This window comes from Periplaneta americana, chromosome 2 (genome assembly GCF_040183065.1).
Source record: "Periplaneta americana isolate PAMFEO1 chromosome 2, P.americana_PAMFEO1_priV1, whole genome shotgun sequence".
In the NCBI taxonomy this organism is placed as follows: Eukaryota; Metazoa; Arthropoda; class Insecta; order Blattodea; family Blattidae; genus Periplaneta; species Periplaneta americana.
Genome location: NC_091118.1, coordinates 77,837,513 through 77,863,699, shown reverse-complemented (window position 1 = coordinate 77,863,699; position 26,187 = coordinate 77,837,513). Strand labels below are relative to the sequence as shown.

General features: G+C 35.7%; 1 protein-coding gene across 1 annotated transcript in view; it reads right to left on the bottom strand.

The window, feature by feature from the left end:
• Nucleotides 1-26,187, bottom strand: part of Invadolysin (leishmanolysin-like peptidase, invadolysin) — a 690,653-nt gene that overhangs the window by 489,476 nt on the left and 174,990 nt on the right. The gene's annotated exons all lie outside the window — the stretch shown is intronic.

Here is a 26,187-nt window from a genome sequence, read left to right as displayed (position 1 = left end):
AAGTCCACAACTGTTCTTGAAATAATGGGGAAGTGAAGAAATGACGGGAGAGGAAACAATATTACGAGCAGAAGAAAAAATATCCAGGCCCGTATGTTTGGAAGAAATTTAATTATATGTAGAACTATTTCTACGTCTTATTTAAAATCTCTTCATACTTCAATAGTTCACAAGCTGAGCAAGGCATATCCACTACTCTCAGATATAAAAGACCGAGACTCCGTCCACATTAAGGACAATTACTTCTCCATTTAAGAATGTTTCTTACTTTTGTATAGCCTAAAATAAAGAAAGAATTAGAATAAAAAGACAAGGCTTTGTTTGGAGTTTTTTTTTAATAAACCACTAAATTTATTTCAACTTGTTTAGTATTAGTAATACTCATTTTAGCAAGTAGAAAACAATATCGATTACAATATAAGAATGTCTGCTCTATGTGAAGTCATGAAAAATTACTTATATGTAAGCCTATCTACTTAAACTGTAAAATTCATAAATGAAGCCAAAGATTTTCTAAATTATAGAGAATGCCAAATGTAACCCAGAATACAAAATTTCATCATCCTGGACTATAGATACGAATTTTGAACAAGCATGAAAGAAAATAAACTGTAAGTTAACGATATATTAACATCATATTATTCACAACATGTGTTGTGAAATGAGTAAAACGTATAATGTGTGTGCGTCATATAACACCCTTTTTTCCTTAACAAGAACAAGAATGCTTCATTCGTCGGTATATGCCACATTTATTGGTGAAATATGTTACTAGTCAGCGATGTACGCCATGAAGGGGGAAAGGAGCTGACCACCCTACCCCAGCTGAGTTCTCTCATGAGCAGACTTCGGTCCTGGGCATAGAACGCACGGGCGATAGTGTTGTGTTGGTCGAGTGGAGTGGGTGATGGAGGCTCCGTTACTTCGTGTCTCGACATGTCACAGTACGGCACAAAATATATTTCACCCTGTACAGATGCAGTACATTCAATACATTCCTATGTAGACAATAAATGTCTACCATTAAAGTATTAACGTGAGTTGTAACCTTCAATCAAGTGTCCCTACGCCGAAGCCTGTTACACGTACCGCAGCCAAGCAGCAATACACATAACGGTAATGCACATTACAGACCCACCTGTGCTGTTGCAGTCACCCCTCCACACGGGTCATGACGTCATTTATACTCCGTGTACTCTAAACCTTATACTGGTTACACTGTGTCCCTAGGCCGAAGCCTGCTCATGAGTGATGCCTTATTGATAGGGGTGTGATTTTATGATTATTTTACCCTGATTTCAATGATTAAAATGATTTAATTTCAGTGAATATTTCATTTAAAAAATAAGCAATTTCGCGCATATTTCGCACCCTGAAAATCTTAATAATAAAATAACATTATTTAGAATTATTCACACAATTTGAAACACACAATAAATTGTTTGCATCATTAATTCAATTTCATTCGACTGTGAGGGAGTGACGGCACTTCCTTCTTGATCTCACGAAGGGGGTTGTTGCGGGAAAGAGAAATGACCATTGTCTGCTTGCGCAGCTCCCTGAAAGTAGTCCCTGAAACTGCGTATATCGTTGCCAGATATCACACGCATGTAATTCTGAACGATCAGGTATAGAAATGAAATTCTCCATAAAACCTGTTTCCTTTGTTGAAAATATTGTAATTATGATGTAATTTCGTGGATTTATATCAATTTCGCGAAAATTCGCAGATATATCACTTGATTTTGAACTTTCATGAAGGAATTTGCATTTTTCACGCATAAAATTAAATTTTTAACACATTTCGTATATATCGTTAATACCAAAAAGTCACACCCCCTATCTACTGCTATTACTTATGAGGCTACAATCTGTTTTCAGACAGTTGACTGAACAAGAACAAAAACAAATCACGAGGAAATATTTGTATTTCATTGGACTAACTCGCCATTACGTGTCTTTTTATTTCAAATAAAGATGCATTAACTTTTCAACAAAAAGCATTACATTATATTCCGAATAAATTGATCTGTCCAAAAATTTAGGACAAATTATTTTTTACACACACATGCATACGCACGCTCGCGCACGCACGCACACACCGAGTTCATATCAAAAACAACATTTCTCAGTAACATAGGTGATGAAAACGTACAATCAATGATAGTCTCGAAATACAGAGCGAAACTTTTGGAAGACATAAAATAAAAACACTATAACATGAGAACTGGTATTTATTTTTCAATAATCTATAAATATTTTTCAAAAGCATGGGAGTTTTGGCCACATTAGATCACAATGTGCAAACATTGCGTGCAAAATACAATTTTATCTTCAGCCTATATTGTTCACAGCTGTCATTTAACTCCACTAGCATGTCCCTTAGTATCGTTTCCTCCTCTGCTAACAAAGGCATATCATCAGCAAATCTTATGCACTTTATTCTTCTTCCTCCTACTATCACCTCTCCAATGTTGTGAAAACAGTTCTTTACTAAATCCTCCAAGTACCTCTTGAACAGGGTAGATGATAAAGGGCATCCTTGGCGTACTCCTCTCCCTATTTCACTTCCTTCAGACATTTCTTCACCTATTCTGACTTTGTCTCGTTGTTTCAAATAAAGATTACTGAACAGCCTCCTGTCTTCCCAATCTACACCTGTTATATATAATATTACATAATAAATTTGTTATTCATATTACTTTATTTACTATGTTTAACGTAACCGGGAGATTGCTTAAAATTTTCTTCAATAAATATATAATTTAAATTTGAAGTATTTACCTACCAACTGGAAATTCTAAATAACTTTCTGTACAATTCAAAATATCCAATGTTGATATTTTGCTTAACCAAAACCGCATTAGAAATTTTTTTCGTCCTTTCTATTAAAATAATCTTATCTCTCAGAAATTATTCTCGCTCGTCTTCTCCAAACAACAAATCGTCTACAAATACCAACTCCATCATTCTCCTCGCAATAATGAAAATTAATGTCGTTAATGCAGGATTAAGTATTTAAATGACCAAATATTAACCAATTAACTAACATGCAGTTTTTTGAGAGCTTAAAGCACAATAAATGTTGGTGAAAGGCATTGTACCTTTAAGTGTCCATTAAAAACAATTTAATTGCCAATTAAAGTTAAATATGTTTGATGAAGTCGCTTCTTAACCTCATATTAGAACTGATAATTTGTATTGCGATTTTATTTTTGGTCTTTCCACACGGAATCACATTGTAGATTTTTACAGCGTCGCGATATTTTCTCTATTGTTTACCGATAGTAACAAAAGAAGTCCATAACAATATTTGTAACGTTTGTACTCATTAATTTAAAATACAGTTGAATCTATAAATATTCATGAATATTACACACAATTGAGGCTATCAAATACAAAACTTGCCTTATCCAGGTAAAGTGATTTGTCAGAAAACAGGAAAAATCGTTATGGATATGGACAGTTTTGCATTTGATAGTAGTTTTCTGAGCTCTATGGAAGTGGAATTAGACAAGATTTGCAAGAGAAATAACAACCAAGAAATACAGGGACATCATTTTATTTTTACTAACATTTTTAATATTAACCTGTCTATACCTTTAGAGAACCGGAAACACCGCTTGCTCCCCCCTCCAAGACTGGAGTTCGATGATACTGGCGTAAAACACAAATCACTCTACTAGGTATAGGAAGGAAGAAAAGTAGTTCATCCATTTACGTAAACTAGGAAATATCGCGATTTTGAGTTTCATAATTTTCATTAGGTTTTTCTTTAATCAAAGTACAGTACTGTATTAAGAATAAGTGTTTTTACTCACGAAGTGAGTTATCCATGCGAACGTATTCATTATGCAGTGTATATTATACTGTCTACAGCACATTAGCGTACAATATAGAGAAAGAAGTTAAATTGAAAAATAATCATAATATGAATATTTAAACACAATTTTGAAAATGGTGGCCGTTCATTTCGATACAGGCGTCAGTTCTTTTGTGCATATTATCGCACTATGGACTATTGCATCTAATTCCAATTGCCAATTTCGTCCTTCGTACTAGTAACTCATGTTGAAATAATTCTGTACCTACTCTACGTACTGTAAATTCAATCTTCACTTCTGCCTCACCCGAAAATATAAAATTACTCAGACATGCTATCTATTGTCCGTCCAAGTGGTTATGCCGCAGGATTGTAGAAAGGGAGAAAATCACGTGACAGTTAATTTAAGTTAAATTAAACAGCTGTATAATATTACGTAAACTTCCAATTCCTAAGAGAAATTAATGTTTTCAGAAAAGAGCTAAGACAGCCCAGCTATTACAGAGGGGCGAGCAGAAGCAGGTGGGGGAAATCGGGATGCGACGTAGGCAAACGGACAGTACCTGTGCGAAAATATGATTCAATATTGAAAGTTCTTTCGTCACTGGAAAACGCGAACATATTTCTGGAACGTACTATACTCAGTATCTCAGTACTGCTTACTATCTGCGGTCTTGGTTCTGTGTGGAGTTGGAACTTCCTTAGTAGAAGGGGTGGGAGTGAAGTACATTCAAAAACTAAGGTACAATAAAAATTGAAGTAAAAATAAAATGATGTCCCTGTAGAACATCCCATATGTAACTCATTTTTTTTTTATTTTGGATAAGACGAGTTTTGCACTTGGTAGCTTCAATTATTAAAGGAAATATATTAATGACGTATGGGTTACATTCAAAGTAGACACATTTTTCTATATATATATATATATATATATATATATATATATATATATATATATATATATATTACACACACACACACGAGTCGCATCCAGAAAGTAAGTTTCCCGATTTTTTCCCCTTGAAAGTAAACGTAATTAGCCGTGTCAATTGCGCATGCGTAACAGATCTATGACGTATCAATCATACGCCTGGTGCCAGTAGCGTGGCAGCAGTGGTCCGAAATGGAAGCTCTTATTCCTTCTACCGCCGCCGCATTGAGCCAATTGAAATTCATCAGCAGCTCTCAGGTCTATGGGTCGAACATCATGAGTAAGCAGATGGTGCGTCGCTGGTGTAGGCAGTTTTCCGAAGGTCGTCAAAGTGTCCATGATGAAGAGCGCAGTGGGCGACCGTCCCTCATAAATGATGATCGTGTTGAGCTGGTGAGGCAGTGCATCATGGAGAACCGTCGCTTCACGATTACGGAGCTGAGCAGCCATTTTCCGCAGATATCGCGATCCTTGTTGCATGAGATTGTCACTAAGCACCTGCTGTTCAAAAAAATGTGTGCCAGGTGGGTGCCGAAAAACCTGACACCCGAACACAAAATGCAACGTTTAGGAGCAGCACTGATATTTCTGCAACAGTATCACGATGACGGCGACGAGTTCCTCGACAGGATCGTCACGGGCGATGAGACTTGGATTTCGCACTTCACCCCGGAAACCAAGCAGCAGTCAATGCATTGGCGGCATAGTGGATCTCCGATCAGGACGAAATTCAAACAGACGGTGTCGGTACGGAAAGTGATGTGCACGGTGTTGTGGGACAGGAAGGGCATTCTGCCCATTGACTTCCTTCCAAGAGGTGAAACAGTGAACGCTGACCGTTACTGTGAAACACTGCGAAAATTGCGACGTGCTATTCAAAACAAGAGGCGTGGAATGCTTACTGCAGGTGTTGTGCTCCTCCATGACAATGCTCGTCCACATACGGCTCGGCGCACAGCAGCTGTTTTGATGGAATTTGGCTGGGAGTTGTTTGATAACCCACCCTACAGTCCTGATGTTGCTCCCAGTGATTTTCACGTTTTCTTGCACCTCAAGAAATTCCTGTCCTCCGGTGAGCGTTTTGGCAACGACGAAGAGCTGAAGACGTCTGTCACACGCTGGTTCCATTCACAGGCGGCAGAGTTCTACGACAGAGGGATACAAAAGTTGATCCCACGATACAAGTGTCTCATTTCTGATGGTGGCTATGTTGAAAAATAGCTGAAACATTGCTGTACCCTGTTGCCAATAAATGTTTTCCTGAAAGTGTGTGTTCTTTTTAAAAAAAAAATAGGGAAACTTACTTTCTGGATGCGCCTCGTGTATATTATATATATATATATATATGACAGCTTAGATTTCAAATGGTCTAATTACGGAAAAAAAAATCTCTGTAATTTATCAGTCTCTCTCTTTAAAACGCTTCCGAACTACTGTCGGTCATATATAGAAATTGGTGTAAAGAGTAATTGCCGATAATTGGTTGTTATTTCGAACTCGCATTGAAAATATAGCGGCAATATCTGTGCACTCACATGATAAATTTCATACATGATATTGCTCTCCCTCCATCACTCATGTCGTAGCGAAATTCCATTCAATTCAATTGTAATGTACTCAACATACATATTTTAGAGATATCACTTTATAATACTACAATTTACGCCCTCGTAAACAAAATGTGAGAAGTTCAGGGAAGAAAACCCCCGGTTTGTGGAATGGAACCTAAAAATCCTAATCCAGTATTTAGAACCTTTAAGATCTAAACATTTCGAAAGAAATTTCAATTTTTATATTTATTGATTATTTATAATATAGAAGGAAACGTAAAGATATGGGTTAAATATAGGAGAAGATACTTTAAACTCATTACACTTTGCGGACGACCAGTTAATACTTGCGCAGGAATTTGAAGACCTAGAATATATGGCAAGAAAACTTTCGGAAGAATATACAAAATGGAGTTTAACTGTTAACATGGGCAAATCCAATTACATGACAATACAGGATCAAACTCAAGACTTGATATTAGAAGAAGATTGGGAATATTTAAACATTGCGAAAATTATAAATATCTTTGAATAATAATTGCCAAAGATGGGAAAAAAAGATCATGACATCAAAAGAAGAATAACAATGGGGAAAATCAGCAATATCAATCTTAAATACCATTCTCTGGGATAGAAGTATTACCAAAGAAAATAAAGCGCAAATTTTTAGAGCAATAGTAAGAAGCATAGCAACATATGGAACAGAAACTTGGCAGCTGAAACATCAAACAATTTCTAAATTATTAACTATGGAGATGGACTTTTGGAGAACATCGGCTTTAATATCAAAAAAGAGACAAAATAAGGAACACCATAATAAAATATAAAATGAGAGTAAAAAATTCAATACTGGATAATGTTCAACATAAGCAATTGCAATGGTACGGTCACGTAAAAAGGATGAGTGAAGAACGATTACCAAAAAAAGGGGTTGGAATGGTTGCCGCGCGAGAAGTTGCAGAGAGGGAGACCTAATACTACATGGATTCATGGAATTAAAACAACAATGAGGGGAAAGAAGAGTGGAAGAAGAACAGTGGGTTAACAGGGAAGATTGGAGAGATTGTTTAAAATTAATTTTCAGAAACTAGAATACAGGGCACTGGAAGAGTAGGCCTATATACACATTGTCAAACCAGTTTTAGGTAGATTATTACTGTGTCCAAATGCGATAAGTGGCATTTGTGAATCCGATGCTGACAGGTAGATCATCCTACATCAAAGCCATGTCCTATCCAGTAATATGATAAGCCCCAGGGCCCGGAGACCCAAGCTCTTCCTATATCAGCACCGAAAACTCGTAATAACCCAAAGACTTCATCCAGCCTATTTTAGAGGGAAAGGGGAGTACACCGAGAAAAACATCTGCAACGTTTCCTTTATTATTATTATTATTATTATTATTATTATTATTATTATTATTATTATTTATACGCCTATTGTAACTTGAAAGGAAAAATAAAACAAATTAAGCTGCAATTCCAGAAGGAGAAGAAATGTGAACAGTGAACAGATTAAAAAAAAGAACTGTTTAGCATCTTCCAGGCAGAAAGGCCTATTATTGCAGGCTAATCCGCGAATGCCACCACCAGTCATTGCCTCTTGTGACCTTTCGCAACTAACTTTACGAGTTTCAATGCAACCAGATGAAGTGCAGAGAACTATATTTATTATGTCTTATTACCAGACATCGGATTCTAGGGCAAATGCCTATTTTGTTTCTTTAGGAGAAAAGTAAAAATAATTATTAATATTTGTGTTTCATGGAAATTGAAAGGTATTCAAAGAGTTTTATAGTGCCCTAAAATACCCTAAAACGGTTAATAGAGCCTAATTTGTTAATATTCGCCTAAAAATGCCAAACTCACTGTAAATTTTCGCATTTTACTCTTACTTTTTATAATTTATACATGCATTCACTGCGAAATTTAAGGCATTTAAAAAGTGGAAAGTTTGCTTCACACCGGCCATGAAACCATTGATAAAGGAAACAAAATGTTTTGAATCTCACGACACTCGCAATAGATTTCACCGAATTTAACATGTTTGGAGGCATAAATGCCGACAAAGAACCAACCTTAGTTTTGAAGCAGGCAACAATCACAACATGTGCTGCTACCGATTCAGAGATATACTATACTATAAAAATGACTGTTTTCGGTCTGAAACCGATTAGCTGTACTGCCCTTCAGAGTGTCATAAAATCACAATTTTTGGAGAAAGAGTGTTTTTGAAATATTTATGAAAAGTCGTAAAACTGCGAATTAGTAGGGTAAACCGTTACAAAATATTTAAAAGAATGGCCCTCCTAGTGTTAACACTACCAGGAAATGCAACAATCAGTGGAACTTTCTATTTTTGTCCAATTGAATCTCGGTAACAACGGTTCATTTGAATGCTCGTTAACAGTTGCTCTTTCCCTCACCTTATTTGTGTTGAGAAGTTTTGAGCGGTAGGACGTTTTCCTGTGAAGTTTAACGCGATAATGCCGAAAAATATAAGTGCAAAATCTACATTGATCCGGCAATGGCTAACAGAATATTCAGAATTCACTTATGATGGAAAAATAATATTCTGCAAGATTTGTAGCAAACAGGTATGTAACAATAGTTGAAATATATAAATTCTATTAATTTTAATGAGTAGGCCTATAATATTTATACATTGACTGAGCTATCCTGAGGTATAATTCTTTTTAAGACCACTACACTTTAACCTTTTAAATTCCGATAGTTAAAGTATTTGCAGGTCATTAAAATTTTGATCGTTCGAACCCACTAACTTTGTGATAGAAATACGGCAATACAACAATTAGGATTTTATTTTAATTCAGTTTACTTTACATTTTTAGATTTCGCAAGAAAAGAAGTGCCACCTAAAGCAGCATGTGCAAGGAGCGGCTCATAAGGCTAAAGCTCAGCAGAAAAATCAACTGCAACAAACTTTACTAACACAGCCTACTTCATCCAATCTCAGCAGCAATTTCTATGCTGATTTAACCAGAGCGTTTGTTGCTGCTAACATTCCCTGGAATGCAATTGAAAATCCGGTTTTAAGACAGTTTTTACAAAAATACTGCAAACAAAATATCCCATCTCAGTCGACCCTAAGAAAAAATTACTTAGACAGAATATACAATGAAACTTTAGCTTCCATTCGGGAGGATATAGGTGATTCTTACATATGGGTCTCTGTGGATGAAACCTCAGATCCTATGAATAGCTATATAGCAAATATGGTAGTAGGAAAACTTAGTCCTGATGGACCTTCGATTCCACACCTCGTATGTGTTAAGGAACTTTCGAAAGTGAATAGCCAAGCCATTGCTTATTTTGTAAATAAAGGCCTACAGTCTTTATACTCAGGTAATATAGACGATTCTAAAGTTCTGTTGTTTTGTACTGATGCTGCCTCATACATAGTTGCTGCAGCTCCACTTCTTAAAACATTTTATCCTAACCTCACGCATGTAACCTGTCTAGCACATGGCCTTCACAGGGTTTCTGAAACAATCCGGAATGAATTTCCTCTTGTCAATTCGTTTATTTCTAACACAAAAAAAATGTTTTTGTAAAGCCCCATCCAGGATTTCAATATTCAGAGAGAACTTTCCAGATATCCCACTCCCACCTCAGCCGGTTGTTACACGATGGGGAACCTGGATTCAGTCAGTGGTGTATTATTCTAAGTATTTTAAAGAAGTGGTCACAGTTATTGATAAATTACCTGAAACTGTTAGTGCAGCGTGTGCGAAAGCAGTGAAAGATTGTCTGAATGACTCACGAGTGGAAAAACAATACTGCCTACATAAAATCAAACTTTTCTTTCATACCTGCAAGCATTGAACAATTAGAAGTGAAAAACAATCTCTTTGTAGGCAAATAGCAATAGTAAAGGAAGCTCAAGTGAACATACATTCTGCTTTGGGCGAAACTGGGAAAAAAGTTAAAAATAAGTGGGACAACGTATTAAATAAGAATGTAGGATTTTCATTGTTGGAAAAAGTATCAAGAGTGATATCGGGGGAAAGTGTAAATGTTCCAGTAAGTATTGATGTTTCTATTGTACCTAATTTAAAATTTGCGCCTCTCACATCAGTTTCGGTTGAAAGAAGTTTTTCTGCTTTCAAAATGATTCTCAGTGACAAAAGGCAAAGGTTAACTGTGGAGAATTTAGAAAAAATTCTGGTGGTGTACTGTGCAGATAATTATAATAAAGTCTGAGCATGGAACTGAATTTCAGTAACTTAAAATGAGTAATCTTGATATCAATAATCATTATTTCATTAGTTTCAATATATTAAATTTGTGCAGCTCTGTTTATAAATATAATATAGTATTCTTTTTTAATGTTTAAACATACTTTTTTGTGCGTATTTTAGTGTATAACTAAAAATTTCAGTGAAAGAAATAAGTATGATACCTTGATGTGCCTAAAATGCCTATTTTCATTAAAATAGAACCTAATTTTACCAATTTTGAGCTTATTTTAGGTGCCTAAAACTGCAATTTTTAGTGCCTAAAAATCGGATGTCTACTTATTACTGAGAAATGATACAAAAGTTTTGCAGAAAAAGTTTTAACAATTTTGCATGTACACAAATGTACAGTCTTCTGCATTACTATTAATGTGTTGCTGCTGTTTATTGGCAAGATTTGCACATCAGTTATCTTTAGAAGTTGTGTAATTTCAATTGCTAATCATATATTTCCCTATTTTTGTTGCGTGTGCAGATCGTAAATTTGACGTGTTTAATTCTGTGAGATCTATCAGAAACAACTTCCTTTAATTAATCCAGAACTATAATATTTCATATATTACGTTCAACTGTTCCATCTGTCAATACTTCAATCTCAATACATCTGCTGAATCATACGAGGATTGAATTGACAGTAAAGAATTTAATTACAACGTTAAATGCAAAATTGTGGCTATGTTTTCATACTTCAATTTACAATAAAATCTTGGTCATACAGTGGCATCCTAATATTATATCGTCGTTGTTCCTGCAATAACTCGTATATCACATGTTTATTGATTTTCACATTTTTCCTCTATTAAATAACTTAAATAGTGATACAGCAAACAATAAAATCCCCTATATGCAATTATATTTCTTTGTTTAGAAAATGTAAGAATTCTCAATCTCCTATGTACGGCTGCCATACGATGAATAAATGTGCTTTTCCTTCCTACTGAAAATTTTTACAGTTTGCACATAAGAGTTATTGCAGGAACAACGGCGATATGCAGAATACGAGTGAAAATGAGTACAGTATTTCAAATGTGAAGATTTATATTTCATATATAAATCATTCTTTCTTCCACCTTTAATAACATATTTCCTATAAATTTTAGTAGTTTGTAACACTTATCGTGAAGAATCCTAAAGAAGTATTAGCGATCGTTATTATTATTATTATTATTATTATTATTATTATTATTATAGCTCCTGAAAGAAACTGACTGGAATACTCTAGGTTTAAGAATAAATGAAAAAAAAAAAAAAACACATTTTACAACGCATCGTAATTTTCAGAACGATCGCGGAATCCATTCAACTTCCTGAAAAAGTGTCTAAGCTTTTCCGGGAAGAGCAAAAGTCCACCGGAACTTTTCTCTGACATAATTTGCTTCTACAGCAGAGATCTAGGAAGTATCAGTGCCCTGCATCCTTTCTCCAGTAAGCGTCAAAGGTTTGTAGATAAACTTTTCAAAGAAGAAATTGGAAATTTCTCGAGAACAGAACGGTTGGGAAAAATGCTTTGCAAACTGAAACTTGAATAAAAGAAGAAAAAAAACTCAACTTAGTTACTGAGTGGAAAACCCTCAATGTGTGTCTGTGACTGCGATGAAACAAGTACGACAGGGAAAGTAAACAAATTCATTCCAAGAAGAGTTTCAATCACAACAAAGGATTCTGCGAAACTCGCGTCCTCTTGAACCAACATCAAATGTATCAGCAGCTGGAAAAAATAACATCATAATTGAAAAAGGGAGAAAAAAAAAACATCCCGAAGAAGAAAGAGGACTCCCTAAATTTCAAGAACATTTCTACATATTCTGAACATATCATGGTAAAACGATTTACAAACTGTGGAATGCGAACTACCGTTGATTCGATGGAGGGGGAAATCCTTTACGCATACAAACTCTAGAAAGAACCGGTGAAATGAATGAGAAATCCTTTTCAGTCCAGAAAATAATCTACCTTAACTTTACTCACTTATGGCTTTTAAGGAACCCCGAGGTTCATTGCCGCCCTAAATAGATCTACCATACAGATGAATAATTCAAATTCATAACGGTCACCAGATATCAGAAGCCTCTCAAAATGCCAGTAAGACGCAATTTAGACAGTCTCCGATTGGCTTACTGACCATTTCTCGAATGATACTGAATCTCAATTTTTAGAGAAAAATAGAACATCCCTAACCTTTCTTTTTAAAATTATTAGACAAAGTATTGTTATGACGGAAAAAATGGATTCGAAATTTTCGCTGAATTAGGGCCTATACCTTTCCAGCAAAAGTAAGAAACTGAAAAAGTCATGCCGTCTGAAATCTGTGTAGGCCTACAGCGAATACTCCTCTACGAAGCGGATTTTGTTCACACTCAACTTCGTATGTACCAGTCAACTTTACCGGAAATGATACACGTGAAATAATATAAAATTAATAACATTCATAGGAAAATCTAGCAAATTTACGCAAGAAGTGGGTACTTACTGTACTACACAGTCCAGGATAAGATGTTCGCAAAATCGCATTACAGTGGAAATTCTCTTCGTGAAGTGACAATAGTTATAATTAGGGAGTGGAAGTTGATGAAGTCATCATCTTATTTTTCACATTAGGACGATGCCTATTAATATAGCAATCCTTACTTACTTACAAATGGCTTTTAAGGAACCCGAAGGTTCATTGCCGCCCTCACATAAGCCCGCCATCGGTCCCTATTTTTTTTATTTTATTTTAGTTGGTTATTTAACGACGCTGTATCAACTACTAGGTCATTTAGCGTCGATGAGATTGGTGATAGCGAGATATTTGGCGAGATCAGGCCGAGGATTCGCCATAGATTACCTTGCATTCACATTACGGTTGGGGAAAACCTCAGAAAAAAACCCAACCAGGTAATCAGCCCAAGCGGGGATCGAACCCGCGCCCGAACGCAACTTCAGACCGGCAGGCAAGCGCCTTAACCGACTGAGCCACGCCGGTGGTTCGGTCCCTATCCTATGCAAGATTAATCCAGTCTCTATCATCATATCCCACATCCCTCAAATCCATTTTAATATTATCCTCCCATCTACGTCTCGGCCTCCCTAAAGGTCTTTTTCCCTCCGGTCTCCCAACTAACACTCTATATGCATTTCTGGATTCGCCCATAAGAGCTACATGCCCTGCCCATCTCAAACGTCTGGATTTAATGTTCCTAATTATGTCAGGTGAAGAATACAATGCGTGCAGTTCTGCGTTGTGTAACTTTCTCCATTCTCCTGTAACTTCATCCCGCTTAGCCCCAAATGTTTTTCTAAGCATCTTATTCTCAAACACCCTTAACCTATGTTCCTCTCTCAGAGTGAGAGTCCAAGTTTCACAACCATACAGAACAACCGGTAATATAACTGTTATATAAATTCTAAGTTTCAGATTTTTTTACAGCAGATTGGATGATAAGAGCTTCTCAACCGAATAATAACACGCATTTCCTATATTTATTGTGTTTAATTTCCTCCCGAGTGTCATTTATATTTGTTACTGTTGCTCCAAGATATTTGAATTTTTCCACCTCTTCGAAGGATAAATCTCCAATTTTTATATTTCCATTTCGTACAATGTTCTGGTCACGAGACATAATCATATACTTTGTCTTTTCGGGATTTACTTCCAAACCGATCGCTTTACTTGCTTCAAGTAAAATTTTCGTGTTTTCCCTAATCGTTTGTGGATTTTCTCCTAACATATTCACGTCATCCGCATAGACAACAAGCTGATGTAACCCGTTCTATTCCAAACCCTGCCTGTTATCCTGAACTTTCCTAATGGCATATTCTAAAGCGAAGTTAAAAAGTAAAGGTGATAGTGCATCTCCCTGCTTTAGCCCGCAGTGAATTGGAAAAACATCAGATAGAAACTGACCTATACGGACTCTGCTGTATGTTTCACTGAGACACATTTTAATTAATCGAACTAGTTTCTTGGGAATACCAAATTCAATAAGAATATCATATAATACTTCCCTCTTAACCGAGTCATATGCCTTTTTGAAATCTATGAATAACTGATGTACTGTACCCTTATACTCCCATTTTTTCTCCATTATCTGTCGAATACAAAAAATCTGATCGCACTGATGATCCCCAATAATTTCATCTACGTACCGAGTTAATCTTCTCAAAAGAATATTGGACAAAATTTTGTACGACGTCAACAAAAGTGATATTCCTCAAAAGTTACCACAATTGGTTTTGTCCCCCTTCTTAAAAATAGGTACAATTATGGACTCCTTCCATTGTTCTGGTACAATTTCCTTTTCCCAAATAGCAAGCACAAGTTTATAAATTTCGCTATATAATCCACTCCCACCCTCTTGTATTAATTCTGCTGGAATTTGATCGATACCTGGAGACTTGTACTTCTTCAGATTTTCTATCGCAATTTCGACTTCTGAAAGCGTGGGTTCGGGTATAAAAATGGCTCAGCAGTTTGTATTTCAATTTCGTCCCGATCATTTCTATTTGGCCTATGTACATTTAGTAGTTGCGCAAAATAGTTTTTCCATCTGTTTAGGATTGATGGAGAGTCTGCAAGCAAGTCACCATTCTCATCCTCGATCACGTTTACCCTTGGCTGATATCCGTTCTTAAATTCCTTTATACCCTTATATAAATCTCGAATGTTTTTATTCTTACTATTTGTTTCTACCTCATTCAGTTTTTTCTTCAAGTAATCTCTCTTTTTATTCCTAAGTGTACGACTTGCTTCCCGTCTTTCATTGAAATAATTATCTCTATTCTCCTCAACTGGATCCTGTAAGAATTTCAATTTTGCCTGTTTCCTTCTTTCTACTACCATGCAACAACCTTCATCAAACCACGGTTTCTTTTTCTTAGTTTCATAATAACCTATGCTCTGCTCAGCTGCTATTTTGATACTATCTCTGATATTTTCCCACACGCTATTAACATCTAATTCTTTCTCAACTTCGTCGGAACATTCTAAAGTGGCAAACCTATTCGAAATTTCGATCTGATAATTTGCTTAGCTTCCTCGTCCTTTAATTTCAAAATATTGAATTTAGTAATATTAACTTGTTGCTCTACTCGCTTGGCTACTGATAATCTTTCTCTTAATTCTCCAATCACCAAATAATGGTCAGAATTACAGTCTGCACCCCTGAAAGTTCGAATATCTACTATACTAGTATGTCTCCGTTTATCTATCAAGATGTGATCTATTTGGTTGTGTGTCAATCCATCTGGAGAAGTCCAAGTATATTTATGTATATCCATGTGGGGGAATGTTGTACTTTTGACAATTAAATTTTTCGATTGGCAAAGTTGACTAATCTAACTCCATTGTCACTACTAATTGCGTGTAGGCTCTCTTTTCCAATAGTTGGTCTAAAAATATCCTCCCGTCCTACTTTACCGTTGAAATCCCCCAATAAAATTTTCATGTGATATCTAGGGAACTGATCAAAAGTATGTTCCAATTCCTCATAGAAGATATCCTTTATATGGTCGTCTTTCTCTTCTGTAGGGGCGTGAGCATTTATAACTATGATGTCGCACCATCTACCCTTAAGTACTAAATATGATAACCTGTCACTGTAAATTCGACCTTTTTTACTGCTGATTTTATTATTTTATGAATAAAGGATCCTGTTCCTAATTGGTGATTATTGTTTCCTTCCCCATAATACAACAAGTAATCAATCTCCTATTTGTGATATGCCATTCCCATCTAACCTAACCTCTTGTACTCCCACGAAGTCTATTCTATATCTAGCGAGTTCCTTTGCTACTAATGTTACCCCTCCTGTTCTATAAAGACTAGTTACGTTCCAAGTGCCAAATCTCAAAACCTTATTCCTTTGCTGTGGTCGTGCCAGAGAATCAAGCTATTCCGAGGCTTATTGTAGGGATTCGTAACAAGCTGTTTTTTACGGTGATGGGTTGTTAGCCCTTCGCCCAACCCCCAAGCTGGAGGACCACCCCTTATCGGCTGTCCATGACTGCTTATTCAATATATTCGCAGCTACCCTCCATATCTGGAGGCCGTCTCCTCTACCCGCAACCTGAGGACGCGCCATACCGTGGTGATAGGGACCCACAATACATTAGAATATAGCAATCCTTTCTATGTTAATATCAACGTAAAAATTAATTTCTTATTTTGCATTTTTTATCGTTTTTGAACTAATAGATCATTTTTATATTTTTCCGGCATTTTTTTTTGTCATTTTTAATACTTTGAAGAACTTTTAAATAATTTGGAATGAATTGTATTTTCTTCTTTACAGATAGGTTGTTAGATCTTTTTCTAACCAAATAGGTCAGTAGTAATTACCTACTGAATAAGTGAATAGAGTGAAGTTGAGTTTTATAGTTTGGAACAAACTCTAAATTCCATCCCTCATTGCAGTGAAGGCTTCGCTTCACACAACGGAAGTAATATAAAATGTTTTATAACAGGTTAGTTTAACTGAGGGCTTTGACCGCTACTGTTCTTTTGTCGGTACGAGTGTGTCTTTAGAATTTGTGTTTGGAAGGGGGGAAACTTTCACCATGTCCTGGACAGAACGTTGTGTCCCAAACATGGTTCGAAAGGGATATCTACTGTAGTAGACAGTATTTTTAACATAAAGATTGCAAGAATGCACGCTGCGCCCACAGTTTGTTTTGTCATTCACACTCCTCTCATCTGAAAGATCTGGTAACAAAAGTGAAGGGCGGAGGAGAAGGACTGACATGGACTACTCCTGATTAAAACACATTGTAAACCCTCATTAAAATCTATAGTTTTCCCTTAAAACCTTCATTTTGTTGGATGCCTTTTTCCTTTATCTCAAAGCAATTCCAGGAAGTGGCTTCCTCTCTCCGAGATTTGCAGGGCAGTCATTGAAACAATGTAACTAATTTTTAGGAAGTTGTGGTGCGAGTACTTTGAATAATATTTAAATGCCATTTTCTTTTAATTGTATGTCATTTTCCCATTAGTTTAAGGGCATTTTAATGATCATTTTAGTAGATTTTTAGGTCATCAACATCCGCATCCTAATAGTAATACTAGTGTAGAAAGGCATCCATTGCACACCTGAGAGTCATTGAATGCAACTCGAGGTTTACTGAGGGTTGCATATAACATGAGAATTGCAATGAGCTTTGTTGCACGTGGCTTACATACTAATTTTCACACTGCCATAATTTTAAAACATATAAAAACGTACGTAGCAGAATGTTATAACATTACGTTTAAAATCTGACCACAATGCTAGAAAACGCGAATCGACTAGCATTTGTTAGTTTTTGTTATAAAGGACAGATAACCGTTTTACCTAGTAACTGTTCCTTTTGTTTCAAGTTTGTTTGAAGATTGCGAAAAATATCGCAAAATATCGTGAATACTTATGAAAGTGAAGAAGAATCGACGGAAACTCCACCCGATATAGCTGAAAAGCAAGGAGTGTGAGAAACCAGTTGCTTCCTGAAAAATCCAGGCAACGATTTGCGAGAGATTATCAATTGTTCACAGTTTGATATAGAAAAAAAAAAGGTAACTACGATTACAAAAAAGACAATGTTATGGTGGCGTATTTCCTGGAAAAGTCTAAATTAATGAAAGAAGTCTCCAATTTTAATGTCTATTTATTCAATATTAAAATGTTCGCTAAATTCCAGTCAAAATGTTGATACAGTAGAGCGTCTCGTTTAGGCACAGTGAAGACGTAGACACAGTGGAGGTAACGTGGAGGGAAGACGAGTCGTACGATGAACACGAGAGATGCACAAGGTTACAAAATTTATAGCGGAGCATTAATTGAAATTATATTTTTCAAAAACACACAAAACAAAAGAACACAAATTGCATAATGTTATCATATACACATTTTAACAAACAAGCACTTGTAACGTTGAAATAATTCAATGTAACAAATCAAATTTTGCTACTTATATGATGTTACTTTCAAGCAGCATTTTTTACGGCCATGAATTTCATTCTGTGTATGACTAACATAGTAAGTTATTATCACCGTCTTCTGTGGCCGAATTAACAAAACTACAGTATATTGGTATGAAGTGACAACACTATTTCCTAAACATAATTATCCCTTTTCAAAGTTCAATTTATTCAGGTATTGTACCTGAATAAATTGAACTTTGAGAAGGGATAATTAGACTATGTACTGTACCTGAATAAATTGAACTTTGAGAAGGGATAATCATGTACTTATCTGAATAAATTGATCAGAAAGAGAAAAAGAAATGGCTAGGTCACTGGCTAAGAAGAAACTGCCTACTGAAGAATGTACCGGAAGGCATGGTGAACGTGAAAAAAGTTCGGGGCAGAAGAAGATATCAGAATATTTAATTTTTGGATAGTATGTGAACACTAAGAGGAAAGCTGAAAATAGGGAATATTGAAGAATGCTGGGCTTGCAGCAAAAGATCCGTCTTTGAGCAGAAATTATTTGATTTGGGCGTCTTTTAATTAAAATAACCTGTAAACTGTAATATCAATCGAAACATGTTAAAGGAAATAAATTATTGCGACACGCATAAAATCTATATACAAGGAGAAAGCATTATATTAACTTTGTTGATATTAGTTTTTATTTTTATTTTTATGATAATTTCCATTAGTGTGGATGAAAGGCTTACCAATAAGCGCCAAAATTAGACGTTCAGCAACGTATCTCTTTTCTTTTGCTTCACGTTTCCATGGCAACTGGCACTATAAAATACAGTAGCTTAGTTAACCGACATTACTCAATGATATAACTAAGCAGTCAGACGTTTCTAGAACCAACCCACCGACCTGTATAACGGCATTTGGTCGCCATAGAAACACTGCTGGCGCACTCAGGAAAATGCAGTCGTAAACCAAATGACTAATAAATTTACATCGCAGTGTCGACACGAAATAGCTGTGTCTTTAGTCAACGGTTAGGATTTAGAAAAGAGCTGAGGATGGGAGGATAGTGGAAGGAGATGCTCCGTTGAGGATATGGTCCCATTAGAAAACATCAGTTTAGATTCAGTTCAGTTATTTTAAGGCAGGCAATAGAGGAAGTCTCAGTGATAAAGTGTTATTATTGACTTTAAAACAGTGGGTACGCGGGCCGGAGTTAGGTTTCGCTGTTTAACGCACAAAAATGATTTAATAAAGTAATATGGTGGCCTGTTATTATTGAATTTAAAAGAGAGTGAAAGCGTGTGAGTGTTTACGTTCCGTTGTTTAAGACACAAAACTGATTTAATAAGTAACATACAGTATGTGGTGTCGTGTCATTATTGAATTTAAAACAATGCGTACGTGTGTGGGTGTTCAGGTTGTGTTGTTGTTTTATGGCTTCCGTAATATCAAAGCTGAAAGGAAACGTTTTGCGAAGCCATATTATGGAAGTGATATATACAGGGACATCGTTTTATTTTTACTTCAAATTTTATTGTACCTGAATGTACGTCACTCCGACCATCAATTTATCGCATGGTCGTTCTTTTATTTAGTCGGTGTCGCCAACTGTTTCCCCGTAAATAGATGAGCATGAATCCATTAAGATGCATATACACGGTTAAACTGCTCTTTCAACTTCACACATTCAAGTAATGAATGCAAGAATGATCGCTAATATTAATATGTTTACGCAGTGAAGACGATGTTCAAAACGGTGCACCATGTAGACACAAAATCTTCATGCATCTTAATTGAACGTACGTTTTAAACTTGATCATTTCAATATTCTTCCCAGACAGCATGCATACGCGCATGGAAAATTGAACTGTGTAGATGCAGCTTCAGTCCCGTTACACACTACAGCGAGAATGAGTTTGTCGATCTATGGAAAATGCTTTCCTGTAACACGGAGTAAGGTCGAAATAAGGCACAGCTGACACATGGTCCGGCGCCCACAGGTAACAAACCTAATTGTAACCTATAACATCTGTATTACGTGAATGAACTTAAACAATTAATAGAAAGTCAGATGTTCAAATTTATGTAACATCAGCGTATATCAAACCCAAAGACCTTGTATATTATATACAAGGTCTTTGATCAAACTGCATTCCCTATGGCGTAATAAAATAATTATCTATACAGAGATGGCTTCACTGTTTAGCAACATATGTCTCGCTGTAGTGTGAATACATAAGCATTGCTATATAGCTGTTTCCACACAATATTACATAGTTCTTAGTTCTCGGTGTAGTGTGTAATGTAACGACGAAGTACTAAATAAAGTGTGAAATTCTATTTCCACATTTTCTATGTGCATTTTAGGCTATCTGAATAAAATACATTCCTTCATTCAGATTTGATAATTGCGTTTTCAACCATTCTTAATTTAATGTATTAAACAGGTTATTTGTAATTATATTATAAAATGTTTAAATCAATTTATGATTTCAGCAGATAATGAAAACGTATTTGTTATAATAATAAGAGAAAAGTGCAGTACCAGAGCCTTCTTTAGTTACAAGCCGGGGCATGGGTAGGTTTGGCAACGCAGGGTGGAGGCGGGAGATTTTAGAGTGATATTGTGTTTGCTCATTGCTTTCGTTACACGTAACGCGTATTTTTTCAATATTACTTCATGCACAAAGGTAAGATCAAGATTCAGAGTAGTGATGTAAATTATTACGGGTTCGAAAATAGTGTTTTATTGCTATCAATTAGCTATACTTCAGAATATGGCGTAAGTAGGCTGCTTACATACAAAGGCTGCCACTTAAAATAATTACAAAAAAAAACATGTTTTTATTGATAGTACGAAGGTAAATAAATAAAAAAGATATTCCTTACACCGAAAATAATAAAATCAATAATGCAATAAAGACGTAAATTCCTACGCAGTACTCTTAAGTTCCATTCAGTTAACAAATTTGTGGCTAGCAAATTGACAATGTTTTGCGACTTAATGGTGTTTCATCTGTGAAAGATTTAGGATATATTTTAATATTATCTTATGCGATTATCTATCGTGTTTTTCTACAAATATTTCAGATGCCTAGAAAGTGCTGTGTGCCTATGTGTCGTAGCAACTACACTTATAATTTTAAAAAAATAAAAACATACTTGTTTTTTTATTGATGGTACAAGAGAAAATAAATAAATACTTAAAGAAATGTTACTTGTACCAAAAATAAATAAAATAATGACGTACTTTCGCAATACCCTATTCCAATCAATTAACCATTATGTGGCTAGTAAATTGACAATGTTTTGCCGCTTAATGTTGTTTCACCTCTGACATGAAAGGTGTAGGATATCATATGCATTTTAATTTCATGTTATTATGTCGTGCTTTTCTATAAATATTTCAGATGTCCAGGAAGCCAATTTTAGCTTGAACCTGGCCAGTCACCATAACAATACTGATATCCTAAATTATTTGTTATAAACTTTTTAAAATATAATTTTAAATAAATATAACTACAGAAAACAAGTTAAGAATGTGAATTATGCAAATAGACCTAAAATAAAATGTAAACAGAAGAAACTATTGACATTCCTATTATAATAAAAGTATGAGGATGTAAATACAGTTAAGCCAAGTAAAACAATCTATGAAAAAATGAAAACACATCCCTTCAACATAATACGTAACAAAACGCAACATTATCTATTAAGTACATGTATGTATCAATTAGCGTAAACTCAGTGGACTTTAAATCCTGTAAATACCAAGTGGGTGAATGTAGAGTATCCAACGCCCACTGAACGAATATTTCACTTTTATCACTGCCAATGTTGCGCTATAATCGTATATGCAAGGTAGGCTATAACAAAAACCTAAACTAACCAAACCTAACCTGTCAAAGAAACAAGTTATACTAAATATGTGTAAAATTGGCCTATGTCTCTATAGTGGGCGGGACATAAGTAACATTGACCAAACCAACAAAGTGATTATATGCATATACAAATTATAGATAGTTCTGACGTATAGCAGGCATTCCGAATCTTCAACAAAACTGCAACATTTATGGGATCACAAAACAGCTGTTTACAATGGACTTTGAAAACCAACGGCGTAACTTTATTGATATAGCAGGCGAGACCCAACAATTTGACTAGAATTCTGATACACACAAATCACAAATAAGAATATAAAAATGTGGTTATACAATATTTAATAGAATAGTCAATTACTTTGTCATCCATAACCGTAAAAATTCCCAAACACTGCAACCATTTTATTTTAATTTATTGTCTTGTTTTTTTATCACCAACACGCATTTAGTTTATAATACATCAACAATTAACGTTTGGTACGACCGCAAACATAATTCCATCGACACACACTTATATTGTAACATTAATTTACATTGGAAATCGGCATTAGCACAAACACGTGTACTGTACGGTCAGTCTCCGGGTGACAGATAATTACAGTGTTGCCGACGTATGGCCCCGGCTTGTAACTAAAGAAGGCTCTGGCAGTACATTTAATTAATATTGTTAAACCTGTATTTCGCTTTTCGCAATTGGCATTACTGAATAACATCCAATTTCTTTATTGCAGTAATCGATATTCAATCTATTTCAACTTCACAATGTCTGAATAGGTTAAGTATTCAGAAATATACAATTATTAACAATTTGTGAGCGAATTTTAGGGATATATTATTTATATTTTTATTTTATTCACGAAATAGTCCTAATAAATCTCAGACCTCTCGTGACATTACTACAGATAACTGGCATTACAAAAAACGCTTAAACCTTTATTTAACAAATATATTCCAATCACAACCTTGAGCAATAAATGTTTTTCTTGTTTCATGTTTCTACGGTAACATCTCATAATTATGCCAAAGGCTTCTTTACACAATGCATTCCAATTACAACGCTCAGCAACAATCCCGTTTCGTGTTATGTCAACGCATTCGAATAGGAATGTTCAGCATCTGGCCTATCTCCTGCATCAGCGGGTTCCAAGGCCAATCAGAAATGAGAACTGTTACATAGCATGATTCCACGTTTCCACAGATTTGAGTTGTTTAATCGCCCCAATGGGGCCACCGGCCGTCCCAAGGTAACAGCAATTACAATTGTTTAGTGAAAACAACTCTCATACGTCACCAACTTGTGCATTAGCATCGTCATTAAGAAACTGGGTATGCATGTCACACATCATTCTGCTGACCAAGCAACGATTCGATCACGACTATAAAAATTACGATGTAGTGATGATGGTGAATGTAGCAATAGTGCTGGAACTGATGACAATGGTTGACCACTGTTGAGAATTATAGATATGCACTAAAAATCCTAAAATATGCATGCAAATGTGCACTTATACGAGTGAAACACGAGGAAAGGTAATGAATGGTTTGAAGGGTGATAATATTGGTGATTCTGAACAAAAAAGTTTATATGAACATATGACCTGTTCTTAACGGTTTCGGAGAAAACTAATGGAAACAATGAGGATCGGGAAAAGTGCAGGTGATAGTAAATGAAAACTTTGTTACCTTTTGTTCTGTTTAATTGTTTACTTCTCTGTAAAGAACATGTCCACCGTCAACTTCAATGCACTTTGCAGTTCTTGTAGACAGCTGCTGTGTTCCTGATCTGAACTGATACGGACATTCCTTTACTTGAGCACAAGCATGTAAAATGAAATCGAGAAGTTCCTCCATTGTTTCCACTTTGCGTTTGTAGACTTCGCTCTTAAGCCAACCCCTCGCGCAGTAATCCAATGGGTAAGATCGGGTGATCTCGGTGGCCAAGAAATGACTTCACCGCGACCGATCCAACGCCAGGATACGTTTCATTGATCCTACTGCAACCTAATGTAGTTAAGGTTGCGTCCGCTTGTGAGTGCTGATGAAGGACATCTGACTGACGCCCGTGATTTTCAAATAGCTGTATGTCAGATACTGTTAAAACAGGGCATATATTCATATAATTTTTTTTTTGTTCAGAATCACCAATATTATCGCTCCTCACGCCATGTACCTTTGCTCCTAACTCAGCCTGTATATGCATTAAAAGATAAAGAGATAACAAATTTACCACAGGATAGGATCATACGTAAAGCAAAAAACTAGCCATATAAAGGGAAATATTCAAATTACTGAGCATAAAGAAAAAAAAATGAATTTCTTAGTTATTGAGCCATTGGCTATTACTAATTTCATTAAAATCAATTTGACACAGACAATTCTTTTTCTTTCATGACTGTACGAAACTTTGTGACATAATAATCTTTTCCATGTTTTCAGGATCCAACTTGTTCTTCCTGTCCGTAAAAATTAACTTGTGCAAATATAAAGTTATTGTTACATTACATGAAGTGAGGAGACAATAATTCGAGACCTAATCGAGTAACAAGATAGGATTAACGTCCACGTCTCTATCGTATCCTTGAGGCACTTTGCTAATTTCCCTCATCTTCTTTAGGCTATCGTGCTTTGCTCTAGCTGACGAAGCGTCTTCTTCACAGAAATTATTTGGAACTCCTTAATTTCACTTGCTGAATATGTAGACCTACAAACTACTAAAACTGAGAGTAAAACACTGTTTTTTTTTTAACCTAAAAAGAACTATTACCCATTACATATGACGCGGAGAACACAAATTTTCAACATCACAGAAGAAGTAGTGCATTCGATCTATGACCAAGAAAGACCCTCTCAAATATAAATTCAATATTCAATATTTATTTACTTTAAAGGTACCGAATTACCTGCCCCTCATCTACCCACTCTAACCTTGCCAGAGTCCTCTGTCTCTTGTGGCTTAACTAACCCCTGATGTGACCCACTCTAATTTTGTCACAATCCTCGGCCTCACGTCACAGACATTCCTTCATCTAACATAACCTAACCTTTAACTCGCAATATTTATGGAAATAATACGTCGGCGGAGGATAAAACAGTGCAACATGATCCCCACGATCAGATACAACTAATATGTGCCAAATACGTTAAAATATGTTTTCGCCAGTGTCCAGAAAACTAGAAAAGTGTTCGTGGAGTCACCCTGGGTAGCGCAGGTGGTACAGCGCTGGCCTCTGTGTCCGAGATTGCGGGTTCGATCTCAGTCCAATGGCATTTAAGTGTGCTTAAGTGCGACAGGCTCATGTCACTAGATTTAGTGGTATGTAAAAGAACTCCTGCGGGACAACATTCCAGCATATCGGCGACGCTGATATAACCTCGGCAGTTGTGAGCGTCGTTAAATAAAACTTAATTTATAATTATAATAGTGTTCGCAAAAAAATATTAAATAATAAAAATAAGCATAACCTTAATGTCGAAATATAAACAAACATCTAAAAAATATGCACATATATGAAGGAACAACCATGTAGGATGATGAAGACTTTAAGTATGCCAACTTCCGAAATTATTATAGAACTCACTTGGCATTTCCATCTTTTCATAGTTTTAAAGAATAATGTTGGTTCCAAAAAAAAGTTCAAAATTTTCAGGGTTAACACTTGCTTAGTGATGAATTCAAATGGGGTTTCCACACATCCTCCTAGTTTTCCATATTCAAGCGTGGCGTCAACTCTAGGGATCCCTTGTTAGCATGCAGTTTGATTTTGTGTGAAGATGGTATGATACAGTAGATTCTCATAGTTACTGCATTGGCGATAAGGATGACTACGAATTGTGGATATGCGGTAGAATTACGGCAGAC